The sequence below is a fragment of the Lepidochelys kempii genome, chromosome 27, assembly GCF_965140265.1.
Source record: "Lepidochelys kempii isolate rLepKem1 chromosome 27, rLepKem1.hap2, whole genome shotgun sequence".
NCBI classification, from domain to species: Eukaryota; Metazoa; Chordata; order Testudines; family Cheloniidae; genus Lepidochelys; species Lepidochelys kempii.
In genome coordinates, this window is record NC_133282.1 from 18,963,132 (window position 1) to 18,971,484 (window position 8,353).

An 8,353-nucleotide genomic window follows, 5' to 3' on the forward strand; every position below is an offset into this window, starting at 1 on the left:
AATACTCACCAGCAACCACACACCACACAAAAGAACCACTAACCCAGGAACCTATCCTTGCAACAAAGCCCGTTGCCAACTGTGTCCACATATCTATTCAGGGGACACCATCACAGGGCCTAATCACATCAGCCACACTATCAGAGGCTCGTTCACCTGCGCATCTACCAATGTGATATATGCCATCATGTGCCAGCAATGCCCCTCTGCCATGTACATTGGTCAAACTGGACAGTCTCTATGTAAAAGAATAAATGGACACAAATCAGACGTCAAGAATTATAACATTCAAAAACCAGTCGGAGAACACTTCAATCTCTTTGGTCACTTGATTACAGACGTAAAAGTGGCAATTTTTCAATGAAAAAACTTAAAAAACAGACTCCAACGAGAGACTGCTGAATTGGAAGTAATTTGCAAACTGGATACAATTAACTTAGGCTTGAATAGAGACTTGGAGTGTATGGGTCATTACACAAAGTAAAACTATTTCCCCATGTTTATTCCCCCCCCCCCCACGTTCTTGTCAACTGCTGAAAGTGGCCCACCTTGATTATCACTACAAAAGGTTCACCTCCCTCCCCCGCTCTCCTGCTTGTATTAGCTCACCTTACCTGATCACTCTCCTTACAGTGTGTACGGTAACACCCATTGTTTCATGTTCTCTGTGTATATAAATCTCCCCACTGTATTTTCCACTGAAAGCATCCGAGGAAGTGAGCTGGAGCTCACGAAAGCTCATGCTCAGATAAATGGGTTCGTCTCTAAGGTGCCACAAGTCCTCCTTTTCTTTTTGCGAATACAGACTAACACGGCTGCTACTCTGAAACCTATGGTAATAAAGGTGGTGTAAGAGTCTATATAGAATAGAATAGTCTCCTGGGTTCTATTCCCAGTCCTGGGAGAGGGGTGGGCTTTAGGGGTTGGGGGGAGGATGACGATGGGGAGTTAGGATTCCAGGTCCTAGCTCCAGCTCTGGGAGGGAGAGTGGAGACGGGGTACTGAGAAGAAGATAAAAACTGCCCCTAACTCCAGCTCTCAGAAAGCGTATTTGCTTGCACCAAATCTAAAACTATATCCAAGACACAAATAGTCCTTTGCAAAGCCCCCAGGTGCATACTGCTATCATCCCATTCCGGTAGGAAAAGGAGGCCACAATGGAAAAGAAAGAATAGGAAATGCAGAGTATTTATTCCTGTGGGGCAGTTCAGAAGAAACATCCATAGTACACATCCTCTCAGCTCCAGACAAATGGGGATGTAACATATGACCAGTGCATGTCCCTTGCTGCCTTCCTGTAAATGTTCCTTAGTAATTTCTCTGTATTAGCTTTTAGCTTTGTCATCTGAAGCAGGAGAGAGAAAGAGACAACTCAGCAAATCCAGAGAATTCCCTGAGTTGCAGCTTTGCGTGTTTCGAAAGCTCCAGACAGTGATGAAGCAGGGAATTTTAAGATCATTTACAAATCTTTTAAAGAGACAAGGGAGTGTGCTGCTCTCTCTCTCACACCCGCAACAACTCAGCGGGTCAAATTAATCCCTGGTGTAACTACACTGACTTCATTTGAATTATAATAGGGTTGTGTGTGGAGAGAACTCATCAGAGAGCCCAGGAGAGTGTGCAGGGCTGAGCCATCCGCCAGAGAGTAAAGCAAGCGGTTTAATGAAAACCAGAACATTAACACATCCCTCTTGTTCACAGAAGCACAGGAATGGCTGGACTGGATCAGACCCATGGTCCATCTAGCCCAGGCTGGTTTCTCCAATCATAGCTGGCCTCAGAGGAAGATGCAAGAAACGCCTCAGTAGGCAGACGGGAGATAGTCTACCCCCCACAAAGATCTCATTCTAATGCCCAATAGTTAGAGATTGGTTTCAACCTTGACACATGAGGGGTTTTCTCCCTTCCCTTCCAATACTCATTTTGGTACCATTAGCTGCTGTAACTCTGGATACTCTCACAAAATGGCCAATCTCTCTTTGAACCTTGCGAAACTCTTTGCCTCAGCGACACTGTTCCCTGAATGACAAATGTTGCATTAAAAGCTTTTACTGTTTATATGCTTGTTGCTTTGAACAAAAGGGGAATGGCCAGTGGGGAATAGGAAAATCCTGTCCGAGTTCTCCATGCCTGTGGCGACCGTTCAGAGGAGGTCGTGCTGGGTATGCATGCTGTGTTACGTGTTGCAGGGAATGCATGCCCCCAGTTTTGAAAGAGCTGCTCTCATAGCACTTGCTGAAGGCGGCCTGTATAAACCAGTGAATGGGTCCCACCCTGCTTGAGCATGTGTGTTCAGAACCTTTCCTTTGTGACAACAGCCCCAGATCCCAAGGCCTGGGAAGTTTGCAGCTTGGGTTCAGTGGGAGCTTTGCATGAACACGGCCTTGATCTGCAAGGGGCTCAGTGCTCTGGACTCCCACTGACTTCAGCAGGGGCTGGGGTGCTCAGCACCTCCCAGGAGTCATTTGGCACCATGCAGGAATGTTCAGAAAGCCACAAGCACTATGGTGGAGTGGGTGAGGAGTGGGATTCTGAAGGAAGTGGAAGACAAAGGCAGGAAAGCAGCCAGCACTGCAAAGGGTCTGTGTAGGAGACCGATCAGAGGGCTCTGCGGTGTGGCACATTTAAGGGGCATTTACGTGGTTGTGCTAAGAACAGGAGAGGAGGGGGCCCAAGGCTGCTGGTACTACAGAACACCAAGCAGTTCCTGCGACACTGCATCAGTCCCTACTGCCTTTGCTACAGATGAAAACACACAATCCGACGCCGATGTTCTGACCCAAGGGTACTGGGGGCTGGGCTGTGGCGTATGGGATGATCTGTTTGTTGGTTTAGGAAGGGAGGGTTAGAGCAAAATCTCTCTCCTGTCTCCCACTGTTCTTCCTAGGAACTCTCTGAGTCTACTAGAGCTCAACGGGTGTTCCTCCAAGTGTCCCAAATAATTACGCCTTGTTGGGAGGGACGGATCCGTGCAGGAATGAGAGCCAGGTGGGCAGCGATGGGTCACGCAGCTGGGGAAAAATGGATCTATTCAGGGTACCTATTACCTAAGATTAGGGGTTTCAGAGTAGCAGCCCTGTTAGTCTGTATCTGCAAAAAGAAAAGGAGGACTTGTGGCACCCTTAGAGACTAACAAATTTATTTGAGCATAAGCTTTCATGAGCTACAGCTCACTTCATCGGATGCAGTTTAGGGGGATTGGGGGAGATTTTCAAAGGAAACATGGGTGAAAGTCAGGGGGGCTTGGGTGTAAAACCCCCATCGCTGCTCTGGAAAATCCCCCTAACCTGAGAGGAGACGTGTGCAGTGATTGGATCAAGAGGTTCGTATGGCATGGCAGAGGGATTAGATCAGCCAGACTTAGATCAGCCAGACTTCTTTTGCTGCTTGAATCTCCCCACTGGCCTTTACTGTTGCTCCATCAATCCTCCTTTATCCAGTTAATTCAATAACATTCGCTCAATATGTCTTGCTTTCCAGGTTCTTTGGATTTGTGTTTTTTCCTTGCAGTTTTTATGGATTCTTAACTCCATCAGTTTCATGGGGACATTTCTGGGGATTCGAACACTCTGCAGAATGTCAGTGGGGCGGAGGGGTGTGAAGAGCCCCTGCCTTTGTGGCTGTGGAGAGTACAGCTTGGGAGGTATCGGCTCTGTATGTCCTGGCCGGATTCTCTTCTTCTGGAATGCTCTGAGTTAGCGAGATCTCTGATTTCTCAGCAGAGGATTGGTTGGCCACTTATCACTGGAGATGTGATAGTGTAGCTGGTTAGTCATAGGAAGCTTAGCCAGAGAAAATAGTTTGCTTGGTGGAGACAGTTTTCTCTCCTCCACCCTGTTTTTCAAAATATGGCTTTGCCCGTTGGAGGAGGACGCAGTTCAGGTGCTGGACCAGCCCTAGCTATTCACTTCCTTTGCAGTTACTGTGATTTACAAGCAGAGAGTCGCACAGACCCTGTGTGAGGCTGTTGTGAGTCTCTGACTTACTCCTCCGTCTCCGGAGCTCTGTCTCAGTAGAACTGCTTGGCCCCAGAGCCTGGAGGAGGCAGAGGGATGGGCCTGCAGCACAGACAGAGCCAAGGCCTGGCTCATCGTTTCAGCTCAGTTTATTTTCACACAGAGCTTTAACAATCCCTCTCCTTTGCTCTCAAGGACACCAAACAAAGAGCACTGAGCAAGCGAGAGGATAAGGAAAAGCATGGGGCAGCCTCTGCTTCACCAGTCCATAGGCTTCTGCCCCTGCGAGAGCACCCCTGCTTTGCAGAGGGGCAAGGAGCCAGTGCTATCTGGTTCCCTGGGGTTCCCGGCCTTCTGAGAAACAGGAGGGGTCATGAGGAAACTCAGCCAGCGGCAGGTCTCCCCTCCCCACCCCGGCAAGAGGAATTCTTGAGGTGGGCCCCAGCTGAGGGGTTTAATTAAAAGCCTCTGAGGATAAACGAGCAGGTCTGGGAACTGTGGGGATGTAGAGGAGCTGAGCTGCTGGGTGTTCAGCTCGGTGCCACTGGGCCCATTTCTGTGCTTCTCCCACAGGCTTGTGCAGCCTCAGTCCAGGAGCAGACTCCCCTCCTCACCAATGTGCTTTGCCAGTCTCCATGGCCCATTCAGGTCACGAGTCTGTGAGGTCACAGCTCCCTCCACCTTCCCCCCCGAGCAGCCCCCCACTGCACCGTATTCCCGCTGCCGCAGAGCCACCTGCTGACTGCTGGAACATCCGGGTGAGCTTTGTAGATGCCAGGAGGAGAAACTGAGGCATTGGCAAAGGGGAGAGCTAGGGGCAGTGGGAGGGAGGCCAGACTCCGGCCCAGGTCAGACCCCTGGGGGCTCCTAGGGGAGCAAAGAGCTTCCAGGGACCCTTTCTTAGCTCCATATCCCTGGATTATGGTTCAATCGCTGCTTGGCACGTGCTGCACCCACGTCCTGTCCGGCCTCATGATGGTTTGGAGGCTACATTACCCTGCAGGGATTCCTGGCCACGGCTCCCAGGTATCAGAGCTGCCGCAGAGCCCCTTCCCCAGCAGCTGGTGATCCCTGAGGGGGGGGGTTGTATCCTCCAGCCCCCGCCCCCTCCATCATCCTGCTCTCACTTCTCTGCGTGAACGGTGGCAGACCCGGAGCAGCCAGCGAGCGACTCCCAGGTGCAGACATCTTATGCGGGGGCCTGACTGAAGCCAGGCTGCTGACTCAAAGCCCTGACGTCCGGTGCAGGGCGATCTTCTCTCCAGGCTCCCTCCAGCCTTGTCTCTGCTTCGCCAGTGTGGTGAGGAGCAGCCATGTGCCATGCGGCACAACCCTGCTGCACCTTCCCCGAGTCCGGGGCTGGAGGACTCCTGACCAGCGTCTTTGTCCTGACATTTTTCCGGGGGATTCCCCCATTCCCCTCACACTGGATTTCTCATGCCCAATACTCATTCCTGTCTCCGAACCTTCTGGAGTGGCCTGGTCTGAGGCCTGGACAATCTCTGTGCAGACTGTGGGAGAGGCAGAGCTTCCCCCTGGGCCTGACTGGAATTAAAACCAGTTCTGAAAGAATTCCCGGTTTCCTGGAGCAGCAAAACACCTGCCACCCCCTAGCCAGGATCAGCCACTGGGGAGCCTGTAAATGGCCAGAGATGGGGGGAGCTAATTCAGGAGCTTGCAGGTCATGGCCGGGTGATGCACTCACACAGGGCTTGCAGATGGGCCAGAGTCACATGAGAGGAGACGTCCTGCCAAGAAAGACTTGGATCCTCCCCTCTGCTTAGTGCATGACAGAAACCCCAGTTATCCCATGTGCAGGACGTGGTGTTGCGTGGGTTTGGGCTCCGAGGCCTGGTTTTGACTGGCCTGGCAGAACCAAATTGGCCACGTTGGGTGGGGCAGATGGTCACCAAAGGGGGCAGCTTGTTCAGTGACCATTTAGTGTGTGAGTAAACGATGGGTAGGGAGGAAGGGAACACCAGGGCTAGGATCTCAACATGCAGCCCACAGGCCAAACGCAGCCGGCGGCAACCTGAGATATCAACCCAAAGCCACTTTCTGCAGCTTTTCATTGCTGGGGAATGCAGATGTCACTGGGGCCTTCACGAAAGTGCAGACCTCCACCACTTGAACCAAAGGAGTAACACTATTAGCTGGCAGCCACAATAGGCCAGAGGTGCTGGAACTAGGAGTGCGGGGGGAGGAGGGGGGAAGGGAGCCTGCCGCACCCCCTGGCTTTCCATCACATACAGCGTTTACAGTTTGGTCAATGGCTCTCAGACCCCCGCACTGTACAAATTGTTCCAGAACCCCCCCCGCCCCCCGCAGCTGTTAACCTCTCTGGACAGCGGCCATCAGAGGGGGATGCCAGGCCCCCTCCCTCTCTGTCCAGCTTTCAAGGGAGAGACTGCAGCAGTAAATGTCCAGATTGGGAGCATGGTTAGCAGTGATACAGCAAATTCTGGGCTGGCAGTCCTGGGCACCTGGTGTGCTGTCCGTCCATATGGTTCTCTCAAGGCTGCAGATTTTGAGCATTGCTGGTCTAGAGCCAGTGCAGCCCCCATCTACTTATCTGAAGTTGTAGGGAATGAGAGAAAATGAATCCTTCCTAATGCTGCACTCCCTTTCTCTGCGTGGGGCTGGGGTGAGCGGAGAAGCAGACATTTGGTGACGTCTGTGCTATCTCACACACGAGGGGAATGCTAAAGCTATTGGACTACGTCTGTACGTGTATCACAGTAAATGACATTTATTTCCGACATATACAGCAGCACACGGAGCGCATCTGACACGACCATTCAGAGCTAGCTGCCATTCAGAGCTGTAGTTCTCCTGCCAGCTGTTTTGATCACACAGACAATAGAGGCAATTGTCTGACACTAACTGATGCTTAGTGAATGGCAATTCACTCTTTATAGTGACAAGACACTGAAAAAAATCTGCAACTCCACTATATAATTCCCATACAAACCACTTTGTTAAGCTCGAGTCGAGGCTCCTCCAGTGAATTTCCTTGCAAAGACCCAAGCACCAGATAGCCAGGAAATCATAATAAGCCAGGACACTTTTCACACTCAACCTAACACCAGTCTCCAAGCATCAGCTGCTGAGGTGCCGCTCTGGACCTCAGCAGCACACGACTATCCCGCTTAACGCACTTTCCACAGTATTGTCATGCTCGGTGCACACAGTCAGGATCTGAAAATCACACTCCAGTGTCCAACGCCGACCATCCAGCGCTGCATTAATCATTTAATGACAACGGTAATCTTAAAATGACAGTCCTAGCATCTTCACATGCTGTCTGGCAGAAGACGAATTGCAGGGTCTGCATTTCCTACCTTATCAAAACCACAAAACTAACTGCTTTCGATTCACATGATGGCGTTCATAAAACCAGCTCATCTGAGATGCACCACTTAGCAAAGCCCTAGACAGAGCATCAATGGGAGATGCTTGTACTTAGCACTTTGGAAAATCAGGCCACTTTCTGGGGTGCAGAAATCTGGGTTTAGGTGTCAAATTCTAGGCACCCGCTTTTGAAGCTCTTGACCGGTCTTTACTGAGATGCACACGCCCGGACAAAATCTAAGAGTACTGTCCTGTGTACTGCAGCAGAGCCCAGAGTGACCAGTTGGGCTGGGGCCCTGCCGCGCTTGGCACAGAACAGCCATGCGGGATGGACGACAGGGGCACATGCCATATAGCGAAGTCAGTTAGCAGGTCGGAGTTGAGGCTCTGTGTTGCAGCATCTGCAGCAGGCAGCAGGCTTGGGGGTATGTGAAATCCACTCCCACAACCTGGGGCTGGAGCTTGGGGCCCAGGGGAGACCCTCAACTCCCCACGGCTGCCAGTCCCCTGGCTCTCCCCCATTACAGCTCCAACTCTGATCCACGTGAGGCTGGCGTGGCAAGGCCCTCGCTATGCCGGGGCGCCTTTGCAGCCGTGCCTTGTGCCCCCTGCCCTCAAGCTTGGTGGTGCAGTGGGCCCTGTGTCCTGCTCCTGGGCGAATGCCAGCCTAGCTACACAGCTCTTTAGCAAACTCTGCTATCTCTTTACAAAGCAGTTCACTCCCCAGACACCTGAATCCAGTCCGCCTTTTGAGACAGCCTTCGGGGGAGCTCTCAGGAGCAACTTGGCATCCTCTCAGCATCCTCTGCACTGGGGGCTGGCAGGGGGCAGTCTGGGCTTGTGGGTCACAGGCCCTCTGCGCTGTAACCCCACAGGGATAAAGGCCTTTCAGCTGCCACAAGAGGCCTCCAGCTGCAGATTCCCCTCGCCCCTCTGTCCCCAGCCTTGGGTCGCGCGGGGGGCACCTCTTCTGTGGGAGTTCTGGACGGAGGTGCCACGGCCTCCCTCTGCCTTTAGCGCTGAGTTGCCTTGCCCCAACCTCCCAG